At 36.8% G+C, this 26,726-nt stretch overlaps 1 long non-coding RNA gene across 2 annotated transcripts; it reads right to left on the bottom strand.

Moving 5' to 3' along the window:
- Positions 1 to 12,244: 12,244 nt before the first annotated feature.
- LOC107783992 (uncharacterized) lies at positions 12,245 to 16,033 on the bottom strand. Of its 2 annotated transcripts, XR_001647594.2 has the most exons (3): positions 15,761 to 16,020; positions 13,910 to 14,374; positions 12,245 to 13,831 (listed from the first exon to the last, which is right to left on the bottom strand). It is a non-coding gene; the product is annotated as an uncharacterized LOC107783992 (long non-coding RNA). The 2 variants fall into 2 exon arrangements; XR_012693688.1 differs by lacking the exon at positions 12,245 to 13,831 and having other exon boundaries at positions 13,914 to 14,374; positions 15,761 to 16,033.
- Between the last annotated feature and the right edge of the window lie 10,693 nt (positions 16,034 to 26,726).

The following is a 26,726-nucleotide window of genomic DNA, read 5'->3' on the forward strand; positions in this document are numbered from 1 at the left end:
AGTTCAATTTATATCCTAAAAGCTTCAACTCATACCTAAAAAGTTCAATTCATATCCTAAAAATTCAACTCATATCCTAAAAGGTTCAATTTATATCCACAAAAGTTCAAGTCATATTCTAACGGTTCAACTCATACATAAAAGCTTCAATTTATATCCTAAAACTTATATTCATATCCTACGAGTTTAAACTTAAACTAAAAGTTCAATTTATATCCTAAAAGTGGGCGACTCGTTGTACTCAAACAAGAGCCACACAACGATTCGCTTAAGGCCTTTTAACATTAACATTGTCTTGAACTTTAAGAGAAAATCCAAATATACTATCATGTGTCTATATTAAATATCTACCTATAAACTAATCAAAATTAAACTAAAAGTTCAATGTATATCCTAAAAGCTTCAACTCATACCTAAAAGATTCAATTCATATCCTAAAAATTCAACTCATATCCTAAAAGGTTCAATTTATATCCACAAAAGTTCAAGTCATATCCTAAGGGTTCAACTCATACACAAAAGCTTCAATTTATATCCTAAAAGTTATATTCGTATCCTACGAGTTTAAACTTAAACTAAAAGTTCAATTTATATCCTAAAAGTGGGCGACTCGTTGTACTCAAACAAGAGCCACGCAACGATTCGCTTAAGGCCTTAAACATTAACATTGTCTTGAACTTTAAGAGAAAATCCAAATATACTATCATGTGTCTACATTAAATATCTACCTATAAACTAATCAAGATTAAACTAAAAGTTCAATTTATACCCTAATATATATCTACCTATGAATCAAGTCTTTGACGTTAAATTAGTATCTATTGCTTACTAAAATATTGAAGGAGAAATACTCAATAAAGCCTAGCCTAAATATTCAACCCATACCCTAAACCCTAGATTTCTATAAAATGTTAAATAATGATAAATACAATCTAAACCCTAGGTTTCTATAAAATACAATGTTAAATAATCAATTGAAACACTAATTCTAGGTTGAAACAATAAACAATTGAAACACTAATTGAAACCCTAGGTTTGTAATTCTAACCTTGAATTTTTAGGAGGTGGAAAAGGAGAGACGCAACAACGGCAGAGGCGACGGCGACAGCTAAGCGGTGGTCGTTGGTGGCGTGGGTGGGGCCTGGTGGTGGGAGTTGGAAGGGGGGTGGGGTTTGAGGGTGAGAGAGAAAAGAGGGATTTTGGGAATTTTTTAGAAAGAATGGGAGGGGATCCCGGTTTTGAGAGTTATGTAATTAAAATAGCAACCAACGTTGGTCGCTATTTTGGTGGGTAAAACAGTTTTGAATTTTTAGACATAGCGACCAACTTTGGTCGCTATATTCTGACCGTTTGACCAAAATAGCGACCAAAGTTGGTCGCTATTTCAAAAAAAATATATATATATATATATATATATAAGCTATATTCGATACGGTATTACCTCATACACTTATACTTAGTGCATAGTATAGCGTAAGTACATATTATATATATATATATATAAGCTATATATATATATATATATATATATATATAAGCTATATTCGATACGGTATTACCTCATACACTTATACTTAGTGCATAGTATAGCGTAAGTACATATATTATATATATATAATATATATATATATATATAAGCTGTATTCGATACGGTATTACCTAGTACACTTATACTTAGTGCATAATATAGCGTAAGTATATATATTGTATATATATAAGCTGTATTCGATACGGTATTACCTCATACACTTATACTTAGTGCATAGTATAGCGTAAGTACATATATTATATATATATATAAGCTGTATTCGATACGGTATTACCTAGTACACTTATACTTAGTGTATAATATAGCGTAAATATATATATATTGTATATATATAAGCTATATTCGATACGGTATTACCTCATACACTTATAGTTAGTGCATAGTATAGCGTATGTATATATTTTATATATATATATATATATATATATATATATATAAGCTATATTCGATACGGTATTACCTCATACACTTATACTTAGTGCATAGTATAGCGTAAGTACATATATTATATATATATAAGCTATATTATATATATATATATATATATAAGCTATATTCGATACGGTATTACCTCATACACTTATACTTAGTGCATAGTATAGCGTAAGTACATATATTATATATATAAGCTGTATTCGATACGGTATTACCTCATACACTTATACTTAGTGCATGCATATTATAGCGTAAGTACATATTATATATATATATATATATATATATATATATATATATATATATATATAAGCTGTATTCGATACGGTATTACCTAATACACTTATAGTTAGTGCATAGTATAGCGTAAGTACATATATTATATATATATATAAGCTGTATTCGATACGGTATTACCTCATACACTTATACTTAGTGCATAGTATAGCGTAAGTATATATATTATATATATATAAGTTGTATTCGATACGGTATTACCTAATACACTTATAGTTAGTGCATAGTATAGCGTAAGTATATATATTATATATATAAGTTGTATTCGATACGGTATTACCTCATACACTTATACTTAGTGTATAGTATAGCGTAAGTACATATATTATATATATATATATATATATATATATATATATATATATATATATATATATATAAGCTATATTCGATACGGTATTACCTCATACACTTATACTTAGTGCATAGTATAGCGTAAGTACATATATTGTATATATAGACACACACGCCCGCTTCGTAGTACTATTCATCCCTTGTATTACAAAATTATTAACGACTTACATTTATATTATTTACATAGTAAACACAAAAGTGATTTTTAAATTTGACCATATAGAGACCAACTTTGGTCGCTAACTTTAAATGAATTTAACTTAGCGACCAAAGTTGGTCACTAAATGTACATGAATTTAAATTAGAGACCAAATTTGGTCACTAAAATTTAATCAGATTTATTTATATTTTATATAATATTTAAATTAATAATAAAAATTATTAAACGTTAGAACTGGGTCCCACATTGGCGACCAACTTTGGTCGCTAAATTTTGAATTATATTTATTTATATTTTATAAAATTTTTACATAAATATATATTTATTAAAATATTATAACTGGGTCCCACTTTAGCGACCAAAGTTGGTCGCTATCTTCTTATCCTTCAGTTAGCGACCAACTTTGGTCGCAAGTTTTAAATTATATATATTTATATTTTATAAGTTTTATAAAATAATAATAAAATTATTAAAAAAATTTGTGTGGGTCCCACTTTTGCGACCAACATTGGTCGCTAAACTCAGTGTATCTTTGACCAAGCAAGTCTGACCAGTCCAGTCAACAGTTTGACTAAATTTGCGTCCAAATAGCGACCAACTATGGTCGCTAAATTATTTCAAATATTTTTTTTATTATTTTCGGTAGTTTGGCGACCAACTTTGGTCGCTTTTCTTAACAGACCAAATTTGGTCGCCAATATTTGGTCGCTTTTTGGCCGAATTCTAGCAGTGCATCTAAACTAAAATCCTTATAATTTGTTACAAAATGGTGCGCTTATCTACTTTATACCCTTGTTATCTACATTCTTCCATGTGCTAGAAAATACGTACATTGGCGTCTCAGTTGGAACAAAATTGTTCGTGTGATTCGCATTCTTGTATATCCTTATTGAAACCCTATTCACAAAAAATCTGCATTCAAAAGAATATTGATCATCATTTACTATACCTTAATCTCAAATATATATGTTGTGCTTAAGTGAAATTGTTCAACATGAAACCTTTTGTTGAAATTATAGTGTACAAATACGGTAAAATTAAATTTTTTGTATATATATAGGGGTAAGCAGGCATAAGCATAAACAAATCGACTCTCGAAGAAGCAAGTGAAGCAAACTGATCTCTACAAAAAGGGAAGCCCCACGTCAGGATCTTTTCTACCAGAGGTAGTGTATCAATATATGGAACAAATCCATCTTCACAAAACCAACAAAAGAAGAATGTATAGATAGTTTGGTCAATGATTGCATGAAGTAACTGAGTGTGTTGTGTCTTACCTAATGATGAGGCAGTTAAGCAAAAGTTGATAAACTCCATACTCATGAATACAATAGGTAAATTGTCCAGCACGATTAGGATGTGTAAAAATGTCGATTAGAATATTTAGCAATTGGAATAACTAATTCACATATTCTGTTTCTCATAGGATGAAAAAGTTAAAGTTGCTAGGTTGACAACTTCAGATTAACATCAATCCTGCTTAAATTATTCAGAGATACATTTACGAAAATTTGTGAGCTGTCAAATCCATTTGTCAGAAGTATTCAGTTCTCTCATATATCAATCGTATTCCACATTGTTAGCCATATTTTTTTAGGAAAAATAATCTTTCATACATAAAGGGTTTCAATTGGGTAGAAACTGAAAAAATAATAAGATACAATATCTTAAATTTAATTTATGCATGCACATACGTTAAGTCTAGTAAAAAACCTTGAATTTATCACAGAAATACTTACTATTTGGCATGCTAAACGTCTGATTTCTTGAGGCTCTGCACCCAGATCAAGAATTATAAATTGTTGTGACAAAGTAGAAAACAGACCAAGCAATGAACTGCTATGATCTTTGTTATGGTTGTGGGCCAATTTTCCTGCAATATGTTTATACAAGTAGGGAATTTAGACCATAAAGTTGACAAGAAAACTAAACAATTAGAGAAGAATACTATTTGATTATCTGGTTGTGGTTGCCAAGTACCGAAGTAGTATATTTTGTTTTATCTTTGTTAGCATTGAACTCTTTGTTCTTTTATGTCTACACTGAATGATGCCCAAACCTAAAGCTAGCAGAACTATTGCAACCAATAATGGCAAGAAGTTGTGAGAATAGTAGTTCTTTTTTCAAATGTGTCTTCAGGACCTACAAAAGTATTCAGCAAAAAAACTATACAGTTAAAGAAAACTGAAAAGATAAAATAAAAATATTAAGATATCATACTTTTTTAAAGAACTCAAACAATATAGAAAATTTCGTCAAATAACATGTTAAAACTAAGAAAGAGAAACTTACCTTGAAATCATCAAGTAATTTTGTGGAGTATTATATGAAGTAAGCGGATATTGAACGAATTCATTTTAGATCTCCATTGCAGAAACTAAACCAAGCTCTTTCATTCATTCTGGAGAAGATAAGGAGATATCATATTTCCAACAGCTAAAGAAGAAGAAGAATTTTATTTGGTATATTATTGGAATCTGTCCGGAAACAAGCTGTCACGACCCAAAATCTCAACCCGGTCGTGATGGCGCCTCTCGTGGGGACAAGGCCAGCCAACAACAAAATAATACATCTCTTTATAATTACTTAGCAGGAATAAGTCTAATTCGCAGATAATATAATCACAAGTGCGAAGTAAACATGATAGAATAATGGAAACCATCCCGACTCAGCCCGAAATCGGGGTGTCACAAGCCACGAGCATCTAAAGATCTAAATACTAATACAAGACCAGCAATATACAGAATGGAATTTAGAATCAATGAAGAAATACGGTACCGTGAACGCTGACGGTCACCTTGCTATACTACAATAGTCTACCTTCAGTCCGCTAATAACCCGCTACCGGGTGAACAGTACCTGCAACTGCACGCGAGGTGCAGGGAGTAAAGTGAGTACTTCCAACTCAGTGGTAATAAGAGTAAATAATAACTGAGCGATAAGAAATCACGTAAGAACACTTCATCATGCTATCTAAGACGGTACAATCCTTTTTGAAAACAGTAATTCCATGAAAATCCTTTATAAAATATCTGACTCAGTTTTAAACCTCTTTTGAAAATAATCTTTTTAACAGTTACAAAATAATTTCAGCCATCAGTGTCACTATGCACAGAAACCCGCCCCTCGGGCAATATCTTCGTTCCTGGTCAGCCACTCGGGCCCCAACACTTAAGGATCAGACAGCACCAGCAAAAGCAGATAAATATCTCCAGAAATATCACAACAACAAATAATGAACAAATGCATGAATGCAATGCAATGCATATGATGGTACATTCCAGTACCCACTACGGCGTGCAGCCCGAGCCATCCATATTTATTTATCGTCGACGGCGCTCACTGGGGGTGTGTACAGACTCCGGAGGGGCTCCTACAGCCCAAGCGCAATATCTTGGTCAGTCATTGTTACCTGACCGGTCAGCCATTGTTACCTGACCAATTTATATCATACAGTACCATTGTTACCACTGTTCAAGTATATCATCCAGTGTCATTGTTACCACTGTTTCAAGTATATCACACAGTGTCATTGTTACCACTGTTTCAAGTATATCACACAGTGTCATTGTTACCACTGTTTCAAGTATATCACACAGTGTCATTGTTACCACTGTTTCAAGTCACTTTATAATCAGTCCAGAAAATAATATAATAAGCCCTTTGGGCATTTACAAAATCGAAGTTTCCAACCCGAAATGTATTTAAAATATCATTTAAGTTTTCAAAACTTAGAAATACGACTGGGTTTGCAAAACAACATTTAAAATCTTGGACTGAAGTTAGATGATATGCAAATCATGCTAAGTAGTAATATCAATCATCGAAGGATTTTACAAGTCGGCACAAGACCCCAAACATGGCAATCAACCCAAATTATGATGATAACAAGTAATTTCAGTCAAATACGCAGTAAAATCAACAACCGGGACGGACCAAGTCACAATCCCCAACGGTGCTCTACCCCACGCTCATATTCGGCGTGCAAGTCACCTGAATACAGCACTATGATGTGCAAATTCGGGGTTTCAAACCCTCAAGATATCATTTACAAGTATTATTCACCTCGAACTGGTGAAATCTCTAGCTCGCGACGCCTTTGCCCCTCCAATCGGCCTCCACGCATGTCGAATCTAACCAAAATCAGAGCGAATACATCACAATATGCTAAGGGGACAATACCCAATCGAAAACAATCAAAAAATATCAAGAATCTCGAAATTAGCAAAACCCGAGCCCCGGGCCCATGTCTTATAATCGGGTAAAATTTACATTTTTAGAATCCTCATGCGCTCACGAGTCTAACCATACCAAAATTATCCAATTCCGATACCATTTGGTCCTTCAATCATCATTTTACACTTTTGAAAGGTTTCACAATTTTCTTCCCAAATTCCATCTCAAATCACGAATTAAATGATGAATTCAGTGATAGATTCTTGTATTCTAGCCAAATCTGAGTTAAAATCACTTACTCCGATGAGTTCCTTGAAAAACCTTCGAAAAATCACCAAAATCCGAGCTCTCTAGGTCAAAACATTAAATAAAACTCAAAACCTCGTATTTATATAGTACCCTTCGGATTCCGACACCGCTGACCGCATACAAATGACCGCGGCCTGCGCAAAATCAGCGGGGTCCGCGCAAAAATGACTGCGGCCGCGCAGCTTTTTGACTGCAGTGACAGGATTCAGTATTTTGGCCATAACTTTCGCTACATGTGTCCAAATTGCGATATCTTTACCTTTCTGGAAACTAGACACGAAGGGCTACAACTTTCGTTTTTTAATAACCTCAAAATTCCTTATGGATCAAAAGATATGAGCTTCCTAAGTAGAACCAGCAACCTGCAGATTCTTCCCCTGTGCGGCCGCGCGCCCAGCGCGAGAAGGAGCGCGGTTCGCGCCGCCACTGATGCCCTCTCCCTTTTTCTAAGTTCCGGGGTGTCCGTACTCGCTCAAAACTCACCCGAGGCCCCCGGGACCTCAACCAAAAGCACCAACAAGTCTGAAAATACATCACGGACTTAGTCGAGGCCTCAAATCACATCACATATCATCAAAATCACCAATTATGCATGGATTCAAGCCTAAGAACTTATTTAATTTTAAAATTTCACAACCGATGCCGAAACACATGAAAACTAGTCTGAATGACCTCAAATTTTGCAGACAAGTCCAAAATAACATAACGAAGCTACAGAAACTCTCGAAATTCCATTCCGACCCTCGGATCAAAATCTCGCATACCAACTGGATTTCGCCAAAATCCTAACTTCGCCAAAATAGGCTAACTTCTACACCGAACCTCCAAAATCACTTCCGATCACGCTCCTAAATCACAAATCATCTCTCGGAGCTAACCGAACCATCGGAATTCACCTCCGAGCACTCTAACTCATAAGTCAGCGTCCGGTTGACTTTTCCAACTTAAGGCTTCTTAAAAGAGACTAAGTGTCTCATTTCTTATTAAAACCACTTCAAATCAACTCGATTACACAAGATATGGATAATGAAGCATAAGGAAGCTGAAAATGGGGAAAACGGAGTAGTAATTCATGAGACGACGGGTCGGGTCGTCACACAAGCAAACATGCAAATAATTTTTTTTTTATTAAGTCTAAAATCTCAAAAACATTAATTTTCATAACACACTATTTATTGGAGCGAAGGCTCAAGGAATTATAATCTAATTGTTCCAATTAGATCCGATGAAAGATAATTTGTAAAGGTAACAAAACTTAAGTTCTTAAATAAATTTAAAGAGAGAATGAATGGACTGGTAGAGTACTTAGTATTGGAACTGCTAGCCAGCCATAACATATGATCATCCTTGTAGTTTGTTAATACCTGTAAATCACGGACATAGAATGAATAGAAACTACATCTAAACCAAAATAGTTTATGAGGAATATTCTATAAAGTTATTTCTAAGTACTAATTTAACCAAAGTTTTCAAAGACATGCACAGGCAAACCAAGGAGGAGAACTGAAGTTCAGAGGAAGCGTCCATTCAAATTAGTAGCTTGTTGAGAAAAGCAAATCACAATCAGGTAACGAATCTTTTCCAAAAGAATTTGAAAGAGGGCAACTGAATGAAAAGGGGGTGAACTGAAGGGAAAAGATAATCCGCGTGGACCTAGCAAAAATGAGGATTCAGACTTTAAGCTTTTCAGAACCGTTAAATTGAATTCATAATATCTGTAATAAAAAAAAATTCTAGGACTCAAACTGGAGCAAGTAAACTTAAGTAAGCTACAGAATACATAAGGTATTTTTATTTATCTAAAGGAGCAAAATAATATGAAATAACAGAAAACTTCTTAACATGAATATTATTGATCGGCATGCATTCATGCATATATGTCCACTTTAAGCAAACATGTAAACATATAGATGATACGCAAAATTATTAATCAAAGCAAGGTTTCAAGTATTAAATGTATATTCAAGAAAAAATTTACATCGGATAGTTAGTGCAATATTCAAGTAGTATTCCACCTTTAGGATCTTTAATGAAGCAAGGATTCAAGATGCAGAGACATCTCTGTCAACATCTATCTGATATTAATCCAATTTGTAGGTTCTGAGGATCAATTTTTTGCAGGATATCAGTTAGATGTACATCAAATCTCAAATAAGTGACTGCTCATAGTGTTACTGTTAATTCACAAGAGGGACGCTTGAATGATTTCATCATATACTACATTGTGTGTTGTATGATCATCGTTGCTATCAGCTGTTGGCGGTCAGATCAATAATTTCACATAAACTAAGTTTTTTGCTCGTGATAAAGCAACATAAAACTGACCGTGGGAAAAAACAGGCTCTCGTAAATAAATTCCAACAAATAACATCTGACCTTGAGCTTTATTTATCGTTATAACAAAACATAATCTAATAGAAAATTGTGGTCTTTTGAAAGGAATAGGCAGTTTTTCATCTTGTGAAGACAACAAAGGTATTATGGGAATAAATACATGTGTGTTTTTCAAGTCACCACTTGCAATTTTAGCACTTATCACATGTCTTTCGAAATTACAGCATACAAGTCGTGTACCATTATATAAACCTTCACACGGATTCAAATTACGCAGTAAAATAACGGGACAATTCTTTTTCACAGTTAATTTATATGGAGGCAAGCCAGCTGGTGTAAAGTATGCAAGAAATTTTTATATTGACTTTGATCGGTAGTTTCAATAGTTTCTTCAAACGCTGCATATGTCCTAGATTCACCCAAAAATTGAGTTATCAACATATCATTTATTTCGTCAACGAAATTATTTTTTGTTGTCAAAATGACAAGAGAAGTTGTAGAAGACATATTACAAGCAGATGTATATAAATCTGGATAAATATTCTAAATAAAAGATTCAACGATTCTTTTTCGCTTATAAAAGGAACAATGAAACAATCAAGAATTTCAATCTTATCTTGGCAATTTATTTTTTCTTTTCCACACCCTATTCGCATCAAATATTCTCAAAAAGCAGGATCTGTTCTTGCTCGCATATTTACTGATAATCGCAATTTTTCAAGTTGGTTCCATATTTCAGAACACAATAAATTTTTCCTATGAAATCCTCTTTTTTCCCCTCCGAACAACTGGAAGAGTTTGTCTGAAATCACCGCCAAAAACGACAACTTTTCCACCAAAGAGTGTTTGTATCCATTAGATCTTTCAGTAATGAATCAAAAGCTTCTATCAATTATTTTTTGGCCATTGATACTTCATCTCACATAATTAGTTTGACATCTCGTATCAGTGATGCAAGCGAACTCTACTTACTAATATTACAGAAGAATTGTTCATCAATATCAATAGAAAAATTAAAACGGGAGTGAGCAATCCGTCCTCCGGAAAGAATTGAAGCTGCAACACCAAAGGTTGTTGTTGCTAAAGCTACGAATCCTTTTGATCGTACAACAGCCAATAATGCACGATACAAAAAGGTTTTGCATGTTCCTCCAGGACCATCGATAAAAAAAGCTCCAGATTTATTCCTAAATATTCTATCAAGGATTACATCATATGCTTTCGCTGCTCATTGTTCAATTTTGTTTCTAGTAATAAAACTTCTTCTCTAGCAATTATATTTCTTTCAAAATGAGAATTTTGAGCCTCCCTAGCAGCAGATGAAGCTAAAACTCTTTCTGGTACAAGTGCAAATTCATTTATATCACGATCCATTGAATGCAAAATGTTGTTAATATGATCTAAAGCCATACGACGAATTTGTTTTTCGTTCAAATGTGGCAAATCTTGAAGTCTTTAGACATAGAATCTTCAAATCGGTACCAAAGTTCTCTTGGGTTAGCAGGATTATAATATACCAAAATTGTAGAAAATAAACGTCTTAACTATAAGGCATCTGATATCTTACAGCCTCTGACATACAGTCAACCAAGTTATTATCACATTGTAATAATTCGTGTTTTTCGGCGGCTTCTCTAAATGTACTACAACATATTCCATTTACAGTTAGCAAATATTGGTATGGTTTTGGTCCTCTAATATTCATTAATAATAATCTAAGATAATATCTTTCCCCCCTCTATTGGATGACATGTCACAATACGTCCAATAACAGTGTCCTGTTGTTGATGTGTCCATATTTTATATTGTTTGGACCATACAAAATATTCTGAAAATTCTTTATAGAGTAAATTTAGTTTCTTGGCATCTTGATTTTCTCTGCTCATCAAATAGAATTCTGTCAACATTGTTTTCCTAATCATGGGATTATTTATAATTGCATTTACGGCCTGTGTGGTTTTAAAAGAGATGAATTATTGTCTTTCAAGATGTAGCTGAAGATGATAAACAGATGGAGTCATTTCGCTAATGGGAAAATCAAATAAACGCCAAGTTGCCTCTGGTGGAGATACCCATCTAGCAGATTGATATTCTTTGATCTCTTCTATTTCAATATTTGGATCATCAACATGTACGAAAAAGGTAATTTTATCATGTCCCCTGCAGATATATTTATAAAGGTATTTGACAACTTTAATATTAGAACAAACTTCAACATTAATATGACAGTAAATTTGCTCAATAGATATGGATTTTAAGGAACTAACCACGAATTGTCAAGAAATTGTCCTCTAATATTTACACGTTTACCGTTATTTTGCCATTGGGTATCCATTTTTTTCCCTTTGATGTATGATCAGCAAAATCTTTTGGATATTTGAACTTACAGTATTCTCGGTTCTTCATACAAGGACATTTAGGATTTAAACTACCACAAGGTTTGTGCATCATATGTTTAGTAACAACTGAATACAAGTAATCATTCTCATCAAAATCAGGTATTTCAGCACAAACAACTCTATCATAAGCTTCCGGAGTTAACAATTTATATTCGTCTTTGAGTATGATAAGAAAATAAGGATGTGGAAGACCACACTTTTGAAATTCAATAGTGTACATAAAAGCAACAACTTTTTCAAATATATTTCTCTTTAGAATATCTGTTTTCATCTCCTCTACCTTTGCTCTAAACACACGACTAACTAAATCGGACCTATTTTGAACCTTATCTGTTACCAATAAATGTTCTTCTATTTCTGGCCAAGATGGATTACATGTCATTGTCAAAAATATATCAGGTTTCCCAAAATTTTGCACTAACGCAATAGCGTCCATATATCGTCGGCGCATATCCCTAGGACCTCCTATAAAACTTGCAGGAAGAAAACTTTGTCTTCCAATGTTGCATGTCTCTCTCTCTCTCTCCGTGTCTTAGAACATCAAGAATCCCTGCTAACGCATCAATTCTAAATAAATCTTGATTAAATGAACAGAAATCTAACCTTTGAGTCTTAAGCTTGATGAATTCGTCAACTGGGTATTGTTGGAACACTCTTCCAGCATGCAAAACTCCATTTACTTCATTGACCCTCATTTGGAGCTTGTAATAGTAATACTCATGGCATGACACAGTATTTCTTTTTCATTTCTTTTTTTCCAAAAGTTCTGCTTCCATGTCAAGTAGCATGTCGACTGAACACATGTTTTCTACACTCGGTAGTTGTTCATTTTCACAATAAGTTCCACTGCTAATAGTATTATTCGTCAGAATAATCTTTTTAATACCATAATGTCATCCGTTCTGTCCATAAGGAAATAGTAATGGATATTGTAATGGATCATAATAGCTATAGTACTAATTTACCAATTGGTTCTTGCTACTATATGTGTAAATTTGAATATGTGGTAGAGAAATACTTTCATCTTCTATCCATATTGCTGCTACTTCAGATGATGTAGGTAAGTTATATTTTCTTTGATCTAAACCAGAGTCAGACTTAGGTGCAACGTAAAAGTTTAATAATTCTGGGATATCTGTTAAAGATTTCAAAAAGATAGAGTGTGTATTAACTTTTAATGTGTCCATCAAAGTCTTGATAACCGATTCATTAAGCTTGTCAGAGAATGCCATCCGATTTGCTAGTTCATTATCAGTATCATAGAAATATAACTGCAGATTTTTGCTGGTTGGCTCGAAGGTAGGAGATTATTATGAAATGATACATTTTTCCTTGAACTCTAAACGTATAAATACCACAATTTCTTCTCGCTAAATCTCTGTCATAATTCACTCCAAGAGAAGTAAATGCAAACATATTGTTATATAATCTAACATAAGTGCGAAAATATTTGGACTCCTCAGAGTTTCCTAAATAAAGATTTAGCAATTCACAAGGCAGTCCATAGTGAATCAATTTCACGAATCCACTGTCATAGCAAAATTCCGGTGATTCATACTGAAATTTTTTGGCTCTACAAAATATACAATTTGATATAATTTTGAGTCTAAAAGGGCTACTGGGCAAGTCATTAGTATTCTAGAGACACATTTTTTTAGATGTAAGGCCTATATATTTTAGATTTGCCAGAATGAAAAAAGGCCAGTCCTGAAAAAGAAATGACTGAAATGACATTAAAGCTAAATGGAAACGAACCTTTTCTTGTAGCGTTACGCATGGTAATATTATATTGTTCACTACACGTTCCTGATGTAGACCCTAAGATAAAACGAATTATCATATAAATCTGGGTCTTGAAAGATTGTACAACTTTCAACATTATACTTTCGCACTTACCAACTTCAAAAACGGAAGAGCGACCATGTAGATCTTTTCCATTATCAGAAACAGTGAAATCATTAACTGTGAACACATTTACTAAAACATAAGAGCAAGTTATAAGCATAAAAAATATCTGTATCACACAGTTTATTTAAGGGTAACAAAATCTTAACGCACAAACATGTTCTCAAGGTAGAAGATGAGGCTCATATTAGAGCAGCTCTCTGCCTCGCTAACTCTCTATTAAATTGGTAGCAAGCTGATACTTCAGTGGAATCAGTAGTTGGATTCTGCATTCTAGAATGAAGGTATGTCATTCGCGCTCCAGTAAATTTAGTTCTCTTTATCAGCCGACCTCGCCTTATACATTTCGCGACCTCTTTGTTTAATTTGGATGCCTCTTCTTCAGAGCATTGAAGTTTCCCTTTTTGTTTCCAGCATGTTGAATCCACAAGTTTTTTAAAATTTGGCATCTTTGGTCTGCATAAGTTTCACATATACCAAATGAAAACTTAGAAGTAAAATATATGCACTACAAACCAAAGAATATCATCACTCGTTATGGTGATATTAAACAGAACATACTAAAATAGATAAAAACTTTGGATAAAACGTGGTAAAATAAAGTAATGTAGTAGGCATCAAAAGTTAAAACATGGATATCTTAAATAGAAGCATAGCTGAGCAAATTTATTTTTGCCTCATAGCTTGAACCCGGGATATTTGACTAAGAGTGAAGAAACCATATTTATGACTCGAACTCGTAATATTTAATTAAGACTTGAGAGTAAAAATTCATAATCCTCCCATCATGATCCTCCGTGTTAATTAATTGTAGTATCATATAGCATAATTGGATAGCTCATTTCTATCTACTAGACCAACTGACTATGATTCAAATAAAATCCTATGTAACTTACATATAACATATGACTCTTTTTAATTTTTTTTTCAGTAATATAAACTATACTTTTCTTTCTTTTGTCTCTTTCAATCATCAAAGACAAAATAATTTTTCATAAAAAATTAAATCTTTAAAAATGGGTTCATTGATAGATGAGAGTAAAATGGAAAGGATAAAAGATAAGTCAAAGGAAGCAATTTTATATGTTAATGGACGTTGTCGAGTTTTGCCTAATGGGTTAGCTCATTTGACTCTTCTTAAATATCTTAATCAATCAAACTGGGAAAATTGAACTGATGAATTACACAATACTAACGAAGTAATCTTTTGCTGCTATTTTTGCAACTGGAATTAATCCCAAAGTAATTTTAGCCATCAAAAGCTAAAACATGGATCCTTCAATCCATTTTTTATGGACATTTTTAATACAAATAACATTCCATATGACAAATAGACTACTATAGTGAAATGCACAGTGATACAAGAACAAATCTGATTATAAAACATAAAACACTTAGCCCTATTTAGGATGATATAAAATAATTTTTCTTTGAAATACTTTGTATTTGGTTGTCTAGAACTGAAAATTATGTTTCTATAAATCGAAGCATTTGCTACCTCTACTCTCCATTATATTATACTACACCAACTTTATATGCGACGAAACACCAAAGCTAAGCAAATTCTAAGATTGAAGAGACAAAACAATGGAGCAAATCAATTATATCTCAAAGTCAAACTACGAACATTTAAAACAGGTAGCAAGTATAAACCAAGAAAGGCTTGTAGATCAGTTGGTGTTATCATCAACCCCAACTAAAACAAAAGGATTAAAAAGCATTGTGTTTCAATACCAACAAAGAAACTTTTCACAATGTTTAAATAAAAAAACAACTTCTCACGGAGTTGAACAATCAAACTTTGATTAGAAAACATAATCACGAAGAAGTTGAAGAACTTACAATGAAATGGATAACGATATATAAGTAGCTGAATATTTTTCGAGAAGAAAACGCCCAAAAGATTCTGTAACTATCTGAGTATTAGAACTTTGTTCTTCAGAGAAATCAACGACTGAAAGTAAATAATCACTGCAAACCTCGATTATGCAACTTGAGGTTAACAAATCCAAGTTGAATTTAATTTTTTTGGTGAGAGTGTGAAAATCAGTAGGAAGAAGCTATCTATATAGGAAAACCAGAGAAAACTGCGGAAGAAAAAACGCAAAGGAAAGGATAAATGCAAACTTGAAGCGGCGACAATTTCAGCTTACATACAAATTACCATAAAATCCTTTTCGTAGGTGCAAAAATCCAATATTAGAAGGGCATAATTGATATTTTAAACCGGAAAATTCAAAAATATTTTTTGTCGGCAAGCAGGGAAGTCGATGAAGTGCTGTCAGTTTCACTACTTACTCGCACTTCTAATATAGTAGAAATCTGCTCAAGTCTCATTCTTGTATGGGTTTTACATACAGTTTGAACTCTCAGGGGTCGTTTGGCAGGAGATATTAGAAAAAATAATGCAAGTATTAGCTCTATGCATTACTAATACCTTGTTTGGTATATTTTTTCAACTTGTATATTAGTTATACATCATATTTGGCATTATCTTATGCATAAGTAATGCATAGAAAACTATGGCAATAGTAATACCAAGGCTTTAGTGCATGCATTACCATGGTTAAAGACAAAATTATCCTTAAAGTCCCTTAAAGCTAGAGAATATGGAGAGCATTTTTGTAAGCAACTATTTTTCTTAAAAATTATGCAATGCATTATAATTTTAATACACCATACCAAACAATAGATAAGAAATAATATTTGCATAACTAATGCTTGCATTACTAACACATGCATTACTAATCTATGCATTACTAATCCATGTATTACTAATACACCTTATTCCACACTATTCTTATACATCCTACCAAACGACCCCTCACAGTTTTGGAAAAATATTCTCAAATTATACTCAGCTTTACCTCAAAAAACAAATATGAGATGGGAATTGCAAGCTATCTGTATACGGTCAAAATCGGGCCCGTCTACTACATGATAGATCGGGAATGAAATATGATGGGTTGAAGCTCGACCTCAGATTATATCGAACCAAGGTACAAAGTTAGATCATCGAGCCTGCGACTCCGGAACCGACCTCGACTCGGATCGAGCTCAAGGAAATATTATCGGACCAAATAACAAAAAGTCGAAATATTCGTAACGGATCGGATATCACGGAAAAAATCTCGGCACGTATCAACGAGAGATCGACTAATTAGCAAATTTATGAGATTTCTTACCTTTTGTAGAATTGTATCTGAAGTAGGACTCCCCTACTATATAAAAGGGGTCTGATTATTTGTAATATACATTGTAACACGCATCAAAAGGTAATACACTATTATTTTCTAGTTCTTATTACTTTGCTACACTATTCTAACATAGATTGAGGAAATTTCTGGCTCGAGAGTGGCCAACCTTTAAGGCTAACATTGTTCAACTTACATGGTTTGCGTTCATTTTTCTGTCATTGATTTCAATATTAATCTGTTTTCTCAACTTGTGCCAAATATATCATGTATCCTTAAAAGTGCGTATAAATTCAATTGTTATCTGATTTTGAGAGTAAACAGTTTGGCGTCCATGGTGGGACTAAGGATAATAGTGGTTATTTGATACGAATTTTCATAACACACACTATTTTTCACTTGTTCTTTGAAGTGTCTTTCATTCCACGATTAAGCTAAAAATGTCAAACTCATAATTAGCACCTCTACCTACTAACGGTGAGTTTGGTCACCGCGGTGAAAACAATAACATAGCGCCCGATAACGAGATACCACCCGTTGATCCCGTTAGAATTCCAATTGCGGACCCATTGGATGCTAATTTGCATGTGGCTATCAACACTAGCCTCCCTACTGACCCCGAGAATAGCATTCGTGGTGGAGCTCGATGAACGGGACAGAATACTCAAAACAATGAAGGAGACGGGTTCAATCTACGGATGATATTCGAAATGTTATAGGCTTAACATGCGGCAATATCCCAGCTACAAAACTAGAGTCGCGTACCGAGCATGATTGAGCCCGATCCATCTCGTGAAATCACACGTAGGGAGGAGCCGGTCGTGGAAAGGTCGAATGGGAGCAAGTCGGGAAACAACCCCGAAATCATTAAGATGCTCGAAGAGCTGACAAAACGAATAGAGTCAATGGAAAAGCAAATCGAAGTAAATGGCAAAAAGGTGGAGACCTACAATTCTAGGGTCGGCCAGATCCCGAGAGACCTCCGATATTGAAAGGCTTGGATTCCAAGAAGTTTGTACAAAAACCTTTTCTCCGAGTGCGGCTCCAAAGCCGATCCCCAAAAAGTTTTGCATGCCCGAGATTCCTATGGAACGACATACCCAAACAAGCATGTCATTTCATACACATGTGCCATCAAAGGAAACAACTTGGAGGATGACGAGATCGAGTCTGTCTTGTTGAAGAAATTCAGAAAAACCCTGTCGAAGGGAGCCATGATATGTGCAATCTATACTTGCAGACCCTTTTATGAAAGGACAATCTGGGGCTATCAAGGTCGAAACTAGGAAATCAGACCTTTTCAAGGTAAGTCAAAAGGATAACGAGATTCTTAGAGAGTTCGTATCTCGATTTCAAATGGAACGGATGGACCTGCCATCGGTCGCTGATGATTAGGCCATCCAAGCATTTACCCAAGGACTCAATGTTCGAAGTTTAGTGGCTTCACAACAATTGAGCAAAATCTGATAGAATATCCGACTGTCACTTGGGCTGATGTGCATAACCGATATATATCGAAGATGATCAACTAGGAGCTCCTTCTGGGTCCGTTTATCCTATTAGAGCCATCGACAGAGTCAAGAGAGATATTGATCGTGAACTAAGGTCGAACAGGGATTGGTACCAATCATACAATGAGGATCGAATAAGCAATGGGTCCGGACGGAGTTCTAATACGAAATGAGAGGAGAAACGATCGAGGCCAAAACAATCAGGACTCATGAGAAAGAATGGTTTCGACAGGCCTATCAGAACCAAAGAAGCACCGAGGTTGATAGAATATAACTTTAACGTAGATGGTACTGCTATAGTATCGACTATCGGACACATCAAAGATACCAAATAGCCTCGACCTCTACAATCTGACCCAGCCCAAAGGGACCCGAACCAAATGTTCAAATACCATGGCACTCACGGCCATAGAACAACAGACTACAGATGATTGAGGGAGGGGTTAGCCCAATTATTCAACAACGGGCATCTTCGAGAATTCTTGAGTGACCGATCCAAGAATCATTTCAGAAATAGGGACTCCAATAAACAAACCGAGCAAGAAGAACCTCAACACGTCATCCACATGATCATATGAGGGTTCGATGTTAAAGAGCACCAAAGTATCCATCACGAGGGAGAAGCAAACTCGAGATTACATACTAGAAGAACTTTGTCTTTTAGCGATGAAGATGTAGAAGGAATCATGTAGTCCCACAATGATGCACTAGTAATATCTGTACTCATGAATAAATCTCGAGTTAAACATGTGTTAATAGATCCAGGTAGCTTGGCCAACATCATTCGATTGAGGGTCGTAGAATAACTCGGCCTACAGGACCAAATCGTGCCTGCAGCTCGGGTGCTAAACGGGTTCAATATGGCTTGGGAAACTAATAAGGGAGAAATAACGTTACCAGTGAATGCTGTCGGACCATCCATGAAACCAAGTTTTATATGATCAAAGGGGACATGAGCTATAACGCCCTGTTCGGGAGACCATGGATTCACAATATGAGGGCAGTACCCTCGACACCCTTCACCAGGTGCTAAAATTCTCGACACCGGGAGAGATTAAAATAATCTACGGGGAACAAATGGCCACAAAGAAAATGTTTGCAGTGGAAGAAGTGATTCCAATATCAACACTGACAACGTCAAATGAACCGGGTTCGAACACAAAGCGGGAAACTAAATTTCAATTATCGACACCATCCACGACCCAATTGGATAAACAGGGGACCGACGAAGATGATGATTACGGGGTTCCCAGATCTTTTATTGTCCCTGATGATTTCGATGCTACAAAATCAATGGTCGAAGAGTTGAAACAAGTCATTTTGATCGAGCATCTACTCGATCGGAAGGTATATCCGAGCACGAGGTTAACCTCCGAGCTCAGGAACTCATTCAATTTCTCATAGCTAACCTAGATTGTTTTGCTTGGTCCCATATCGACATGACAGGGATCCCACCGGAGATCACTACTCACAAGCTAAGCTTGGATCTGAAATTCCATCCGGTTAAGCAGAAAAGGAGACTCCAGTCCCAGATCAAACATGCTTTCATCAAGGACGAGGTAACTAAACTCCTTAAAATAGGGTCTATTTAGGAAGTCAAATACCAGAATGGTTAGCAAACATAGTAGTAGTCCCTAAAAAGGGAACAAACTGAGAATGTGTGTGGATTATAAAGATTTAAATAAGGCATGTCCCAAGGATTCTTTCCTTTTGCCTAACATCGATCGCATGATTGATGCCACAACCGGTCACAAGATCCTCAGTTTTATCGATGCCTACTCCAGGTACAACTAAATATGAATGAACCCGGATGATCAGGAAAAGACCCCCCTCATCACTAAGTATAGTACATACTGCTATAACGTAATACCCTTTAGATTAAATAATGCCGGTGCCACTTACCAGCGCCTAGTAAACTGGATGTTTGAAGAACAAATAGGGAAATCCATGAAAGTTTACATTGACGCTATGTTAGTTATGTCCCTGCGAGCAAAGGACCATTTAAAGCATTTGCAAAAAACCTTCAGTATATTGAAGAAGTACAATATGAAGCTGAATCCGGAAAAATATGCGTTTAGAGTCAGATCAGGTGAATTTCTTGGGTTCATGGTATCTAACCGAGGAATCGAGATCAACCTTGACAAGATCAAAGCTATCGAGGATATCACGGTAGTGTACAACGTAAAAGTCGTGCAAAGGCTAACCAGGCGTATTGCTGCCCTGGGGAGATTCATCTCGAGGTCCTCCGATAATAGCCACTGATTTTTCTCGTTACCGAAGAAGAAAAACAACTTCACATGGACTACAGAATGCCAATACCTTGGAAGAACTTAAGCGATATCTATTGAGCCCGCCACTTCTTCACACGTCGAGGGCAGACGAATAACTATACTTGTATTTGGAAGTATCGAAAATAGTAGTAAGTGGAGTCCTAGTTCTGGAAGAACAAGGTACACAATTTCCAATTTATTATGTTAGCAGGACCTTAGGTGAGGCCAAAACTAGATATCCTTACCTAGAAAAATTGGCGCTTGCTTTGCTAAGTGCCTCTAGGAAACTGAAACCATATTTTCAGTGCCATCCTATATGTGTTGTGACAACTTACCCATTACGAAATATAATGCATAAACCTCTGGACGATTGGCCAAATGGGCCATAGAAATCAGCGGATACGATATTGAATATCAACCTCGTACAACCATTAAGTCTCAGAGTTTGGCAGCTTTTGTATCCGACTTTACGAGGGCCCTAATATCCGAAGTCAAAAGAGAGTTGTTGGTAAACTCGGGGACATCTTCAGGAATCTGGACTCTCTTTACGGATGGTGCATCGAACGCAAAGGGATCCTGACTTGGCATCGTACTGAAGCCACCCGCAGGAAATATAGTTAGACAATCCATTAGAACTGTGAAATTGAATAACAACGGGGTCGAATATGAGGCCATGATTGCAGGTCTCGAACTGGCCAAAAGCTTGGGGGCAAAGGTGATCGAAGCTAAGTGTGACTCCCTCATTTTGAAGAACCAAGTTAATGGAATGTTCGAAGTCAGAGAAAAACAAATGCAAAGGTACCTAGATAAGTTGCATGTAACGTTACATCGACTCAAAGAGTGGACTTTGCAGCACTTACTAAGGCTGTTCATTCGGATCGGATATCCAAAATCCAAACTGATCCATCCAATTTCGAATTTCGAATTTTGGATTGGATTGGATTTCGGATTGTGTTTATTAAAATTTTGGATTTCGGATCGAATTCGGATTGGTATATTTTAATCCGATCCGAAATTCAAAATTATTACGGCATGTATAAATACTACACTTTAATTTTGGATAGTCAATACTTCCTTTACATCAACCTTCAAGTTATTACCTTTACAATTGCTAGATTTAGCTATATTGGCACCATAGTACTCTCATAATTGCATAAACATGAATTTTTCTTAATGTGTTGCCTCTTTTATAAAGAAAATATACATATTAGTTTAACTTTGAGGCATAATAATACGATCCGAAATCCGATCCGATATAATTCAGATCGGAATCAGATTGCATTTTCTAGAATCCGAAATCCGAAATTCGAATCCGAAATGTGCTAAATCCGATCCGATTCATGCACTGCCCTAGCACTTACCTCAAGATCAAAATAGTGAGGCCGATGAACTTGCAAACTTAGGGTTGTCTATTGAAGATGACGAGCTCAACTCGGGGCCAGTCATACAACTCATGAGAACGGTAGTGGAAGAACGTCACGCCGAAATAAACTCCACAAGCTTACCTTGGGATTGGAGAAATAAATACGCATAGTATTTGAAGACCAGGAAACTTCCCTCAGATCCAAAAGAATTGATGGTCATGCGCACAAAGGCAACTCGATTCAACTTGTTCGAGGACGAAACCTTGTTCAAAAGGATGTTCGATAGCCCAATAGAAATATATCTAGGACTAGGAGATACCGAGTATGTTTTGAGGGAAGTCCACTAGGGCACCTGCGGAAATCATTCAGGCGCCGAATCATTGGTTCAAAAGATAATCAGAGACGGCTATTACTGGATCGACATGGAAAAAGATGCGAAGGAATTCATATGAAAATTTGACGAATGCCAAAGACATGCTCCGATGATTCACCAACCCGGGAAATTGCTGCACTCGGTACGATCGCCATGGACATTCATGAAGTGGGGAATGGACACCGTCTGCCCTCATCCATAGGCACCGGGTAAGGCTCAATTTATCTTATTTATGACTGATTATTTTTCTAAGTGGGTCGAAGCACAGGCGTACCAAAAGGTCAGGGAGAAGGAAGTCATCAACTTCATTTGGGACCATATCATATGTTGGTTCGGAATGCCATTCGAAATCGTGTGTGATAACGGAAAATAATTTATTGGTATCAAAGTGACCAAGTTTCTCGAATATCATAAGATTAAAAGAATCCTATCGATACCTTATCACCCTAGTGGGAACGGACAAGCCGAATCGGCCAACAAAACCATACTCCAAAACCTTAAGAAAAGGTTGACCGATGCCAAAGGAAAATGGAAGGAAATCCTACCCGAAGTCCTATGGGAATATCGTACTACCTCGAAGTCCAGTACCGGGGCCACTCCGTTCTCGTTGGTTTACGGCGCCAAAACTCTAATATAGATCAAAGTTGAAGAGCTAAGTATCGGATTGCAATATGCACCAAAGTAATTAAATGACGAGGCCATGAAGATGAGCTTGGGACTATTGGATGAAAGACGCGAAGCCACCCTTGTTCGGTTAGCTGCCCAAAAGCAACGATAGAGAGATATTACAATAGAAGGGCCAAACTTTGACACTTTAACGTCGGGTACTTAGTACTAAGGAAGGTCACACTAGACACCCAAAATCCGAAAGAAGGGGAGTTGGGTCCGAACTAGGAAGGATCGTACCAAATTCTCGAGGTCACCGGGAAAGGATCCTATAAGCTCGGAACGATGAACGGAGAACAACTACCGAGCAATTGGAATGTAACTCACCTAAAACGATACTACCGCTAAGGTACTACCCTATTCATTTTTCTTTTATTTATATTTTGAACTAACACTTGTAGGTGACCGATAAGGACCCGTACAAAGTCTTAGGTATGAAAGCACGCGTTGCACTCCTTTTCCCTTGAACCGGTTTTGTCCAAAATGGATTTTCCGGCAAGGTTTTTAACGAGGCAACAGTGGATCGTGCTAACTTAGAATGAAATACCGATCATGAATCGGTGTTAAGGATCGCATCAACAGTATTCGAGGCTTCTTTCTATAATCAACCTCAAATACTAGGGGGCATTACCCTCGAATATCGACTTTAGCAAAGAAATTACTTCGTGATGGAAGGGCCTCGATATGTAGGATTTATTGTAAGGGACAAACGGTTAAACGGACCGTACCCGCATAGATTGCTTGAACACTAGAGTAAAGCATGCACGCATGTATGACTATTTTACACAAATATAAAGAGAAGTATCTTCCTTGCAATTATTTTTCTTATTTACATTTCTTAAGGATTTTCTCCTGCTTCCGACCCCTAAAGGTAATGAACCCAAGGGTCACTTTAACTTGAGATCAAACAATCACTCTCTCACTCGAGGACTGCCGTCCGAAAACAAACTCGGACAGTTCAAGCTATTAGACATCGAGGGCATAAGACCTATTAGGCAACCCTCAAATTTTAAAGGCCACAACCATCTCCACTCGGGGAGTGTTATCTTAGGCAAGCCTAGATAACTCGGGAAAGCAGGTCCACTGGGCGACTCCCGAACTAAAAGGCTACAATCATATTAACACGGCTCAGAGACGTCCGAGACCCGTTCAAAAACTAGGCCTTCAAAAAAGAAAAATTTTCATAACCGGTTCTAAAGGTTACCCTCGGCAAACTACAATCTCAGCTACTTACTTTGGGAGGAAGTTTCCGATAACACCGAACCCCCAAAATGCCTAGAAACAGATTAATGTAAAGGTAAAGTTTGTTTGAACCTTTGAACATAAACTGATTATTTCGTGCTAAGGCTTTTTGATCTTTGTGAATATAAATGAGAAATTAAAGAGAAAAACTCAAAAGCCGAGAAAGGGAAATAAAGCCTTATATATTCATGACACAATTCTTTTTACAAGGGCCAAACAGCCCAATAAAATTTTGACAAGGGCCGAACGCCCTCAACAAAATTGCAACAAACAAGAAACAAAAACATCTAAAGGCCTAAGGGTCCTGGTCCTCATCGGGGGCAGCATCTTCACCCTCGGGGTATTCACCACCTTCGAGCTCATCCGAGTTTTCAGACCCCTCAGAATCCTTCTCCTCGGGATAAGCCAACTTCCTGGCCTTGGCCTCAGATATCTTAGCATTCTCGATCTCAGCCATCAGGTCGAAACCCTGAGCTTGAACTTCTTCGAGGGCCTCCCTTCGGGATTGCCACTTCATGTGCTCCACCAAATATTTCGCTTGATCCTAAGCTGCCTCGGCATCGACCTTATGCTGGCCACCTTCTCATCAGCTTCGGCCTTGACCTCATCATCTCTAACCTGGCCACCTCAAGTTCATTGGCCAAATTTTTTTGGCTCGAGACCCCGAGCTCAGTTGAGACCTGATCTCCTCGATTGTTTTAGCCCGGGTCGAGGCCTTCTTCTCTGCAGCCCGTAACTCGGCCTCCGTCGACGCCAGTTGAGCTTGGACAGTCTCTTTTTCTGAGGCTAGGAGGTATATGTTTTTCTTTCAGACCTCAGCTTTTACTGAGTCCACCACCGCATGGAGCTACCCAATCTGTTCAAGCCTCTTTTTGACCTGCAGGTTCAGACCATTATCCACTGTGTCCAAATCATCATCACTATCTTCAAGTACTCGTCTTACTTGCTGACCTATTTGGCATGCTCCTTCTGAGCCACGTCTAGCTCGGCCTGGAGTTTCTCACTGAGAAGCTTGTAGGTATCCCTCTTCTCAGTAAGCTCCCAAACCTCGACCTTGTGTTGGGTTAACTCCTCCATATATAGGAGGAAAGTTTCATTATGAAGTACTGAGGCCAACAAGCATAAAGAAAAGTGTTACGATCATTTGCAACTTAAAATCTAAAGTACATAGTAAAGAGGCACTCGAAGCTACCCGATTCAATGCCTGTTGAGCTTCATTGAACATGTAGGATGCTTCCACTACGTCCATCTTGGCTTGGTCCTCTTCGTTCACCAAGCACCAAAGATAGCTAGCAACCCTAGGGGGGCAGAGAGAACCGGGCGTCCTCTGAGATAGAGATAATTATTAACCGCTTTCGGTCAGGATCATCACTCGGAGTCGGGAACCGATTCACTAACTTTGAACTCGAAGAAGATCCACTGGCATCAGAAGATAGTGCTTTCTTTGGCATCGGTAAGTCCCCAAACTTGGTGACATCCTCCGAAGCGGTAGAATCTAAACATTCAAAGAAATGATTGATATCTGCCACCCCCTGAGGCTTCTCGTGTGGACGCTGTTTTAGCATGTCTGCCTCGTTAATCATGCAATCAAAGAATAAAGGGGACCCGGTGATATCAATCACCCCAAACGCATCTTTTCGGGCACTTTCCTCTACCCAAATAGTGCCGGCCGTGGCCTCTTTCTCAGTTTGGGGCAAGGCGTCCTCACCCCTCTTCGGTTCAAGGACCCCGATCATCGCCCATCAGCAGCCTCCCTGGCTTAAGGCGATAATGCGTAGAATCGCACCCGAGCCACCAGCTCGGAATTTTCTTCTTCCTTATTTGCCCGCCTGCCTCTTTTTTTGGTTTCTGCTTCTCCGAATTCGGGGAACTCGGAGCCCATTTTCTCTTCTCCTCTTTATCCTGCTTCGGAGCAGGTGATTTGGGAAAGACATCTTCATCACCGGATGGGGACCTCATTGCAACATCCTTCCCAAGTCCTACAAAGGAAAAAAGATGAGTAAGCTCGAAAAGAAGCCCAAGCGATGTCTGTTCTTGGAAAGAATCTCATCATGAGAATGGGCCGCCTATGGCCCTTTAAAAGTTTACGCCACGAGCGCTCAGAGTAGCACTTCTATGATACAATGCCCTCGACCCACTCCTTGAGTCAGGGAATTGCATCTGGCATCTGAGCAACAGCTGCACCATG

The sequence above is a fragment of the Nicotiana tabacum genome, chromosome 7 (genome assembly GCF_000715075.1).
Source record: "Nicotiana tabacum cultivar K326 chromosome 7, ASM71507v2, whole genome shotgun sequence".
Classification (NCBI taxonomy): domain Eukaryota; kingdom Viridiplantae; phylum Streptophyta; class Magnoliopsida; order Solanales; family Solanaceae; genus Nicotiana; species Nicotiana tabacum.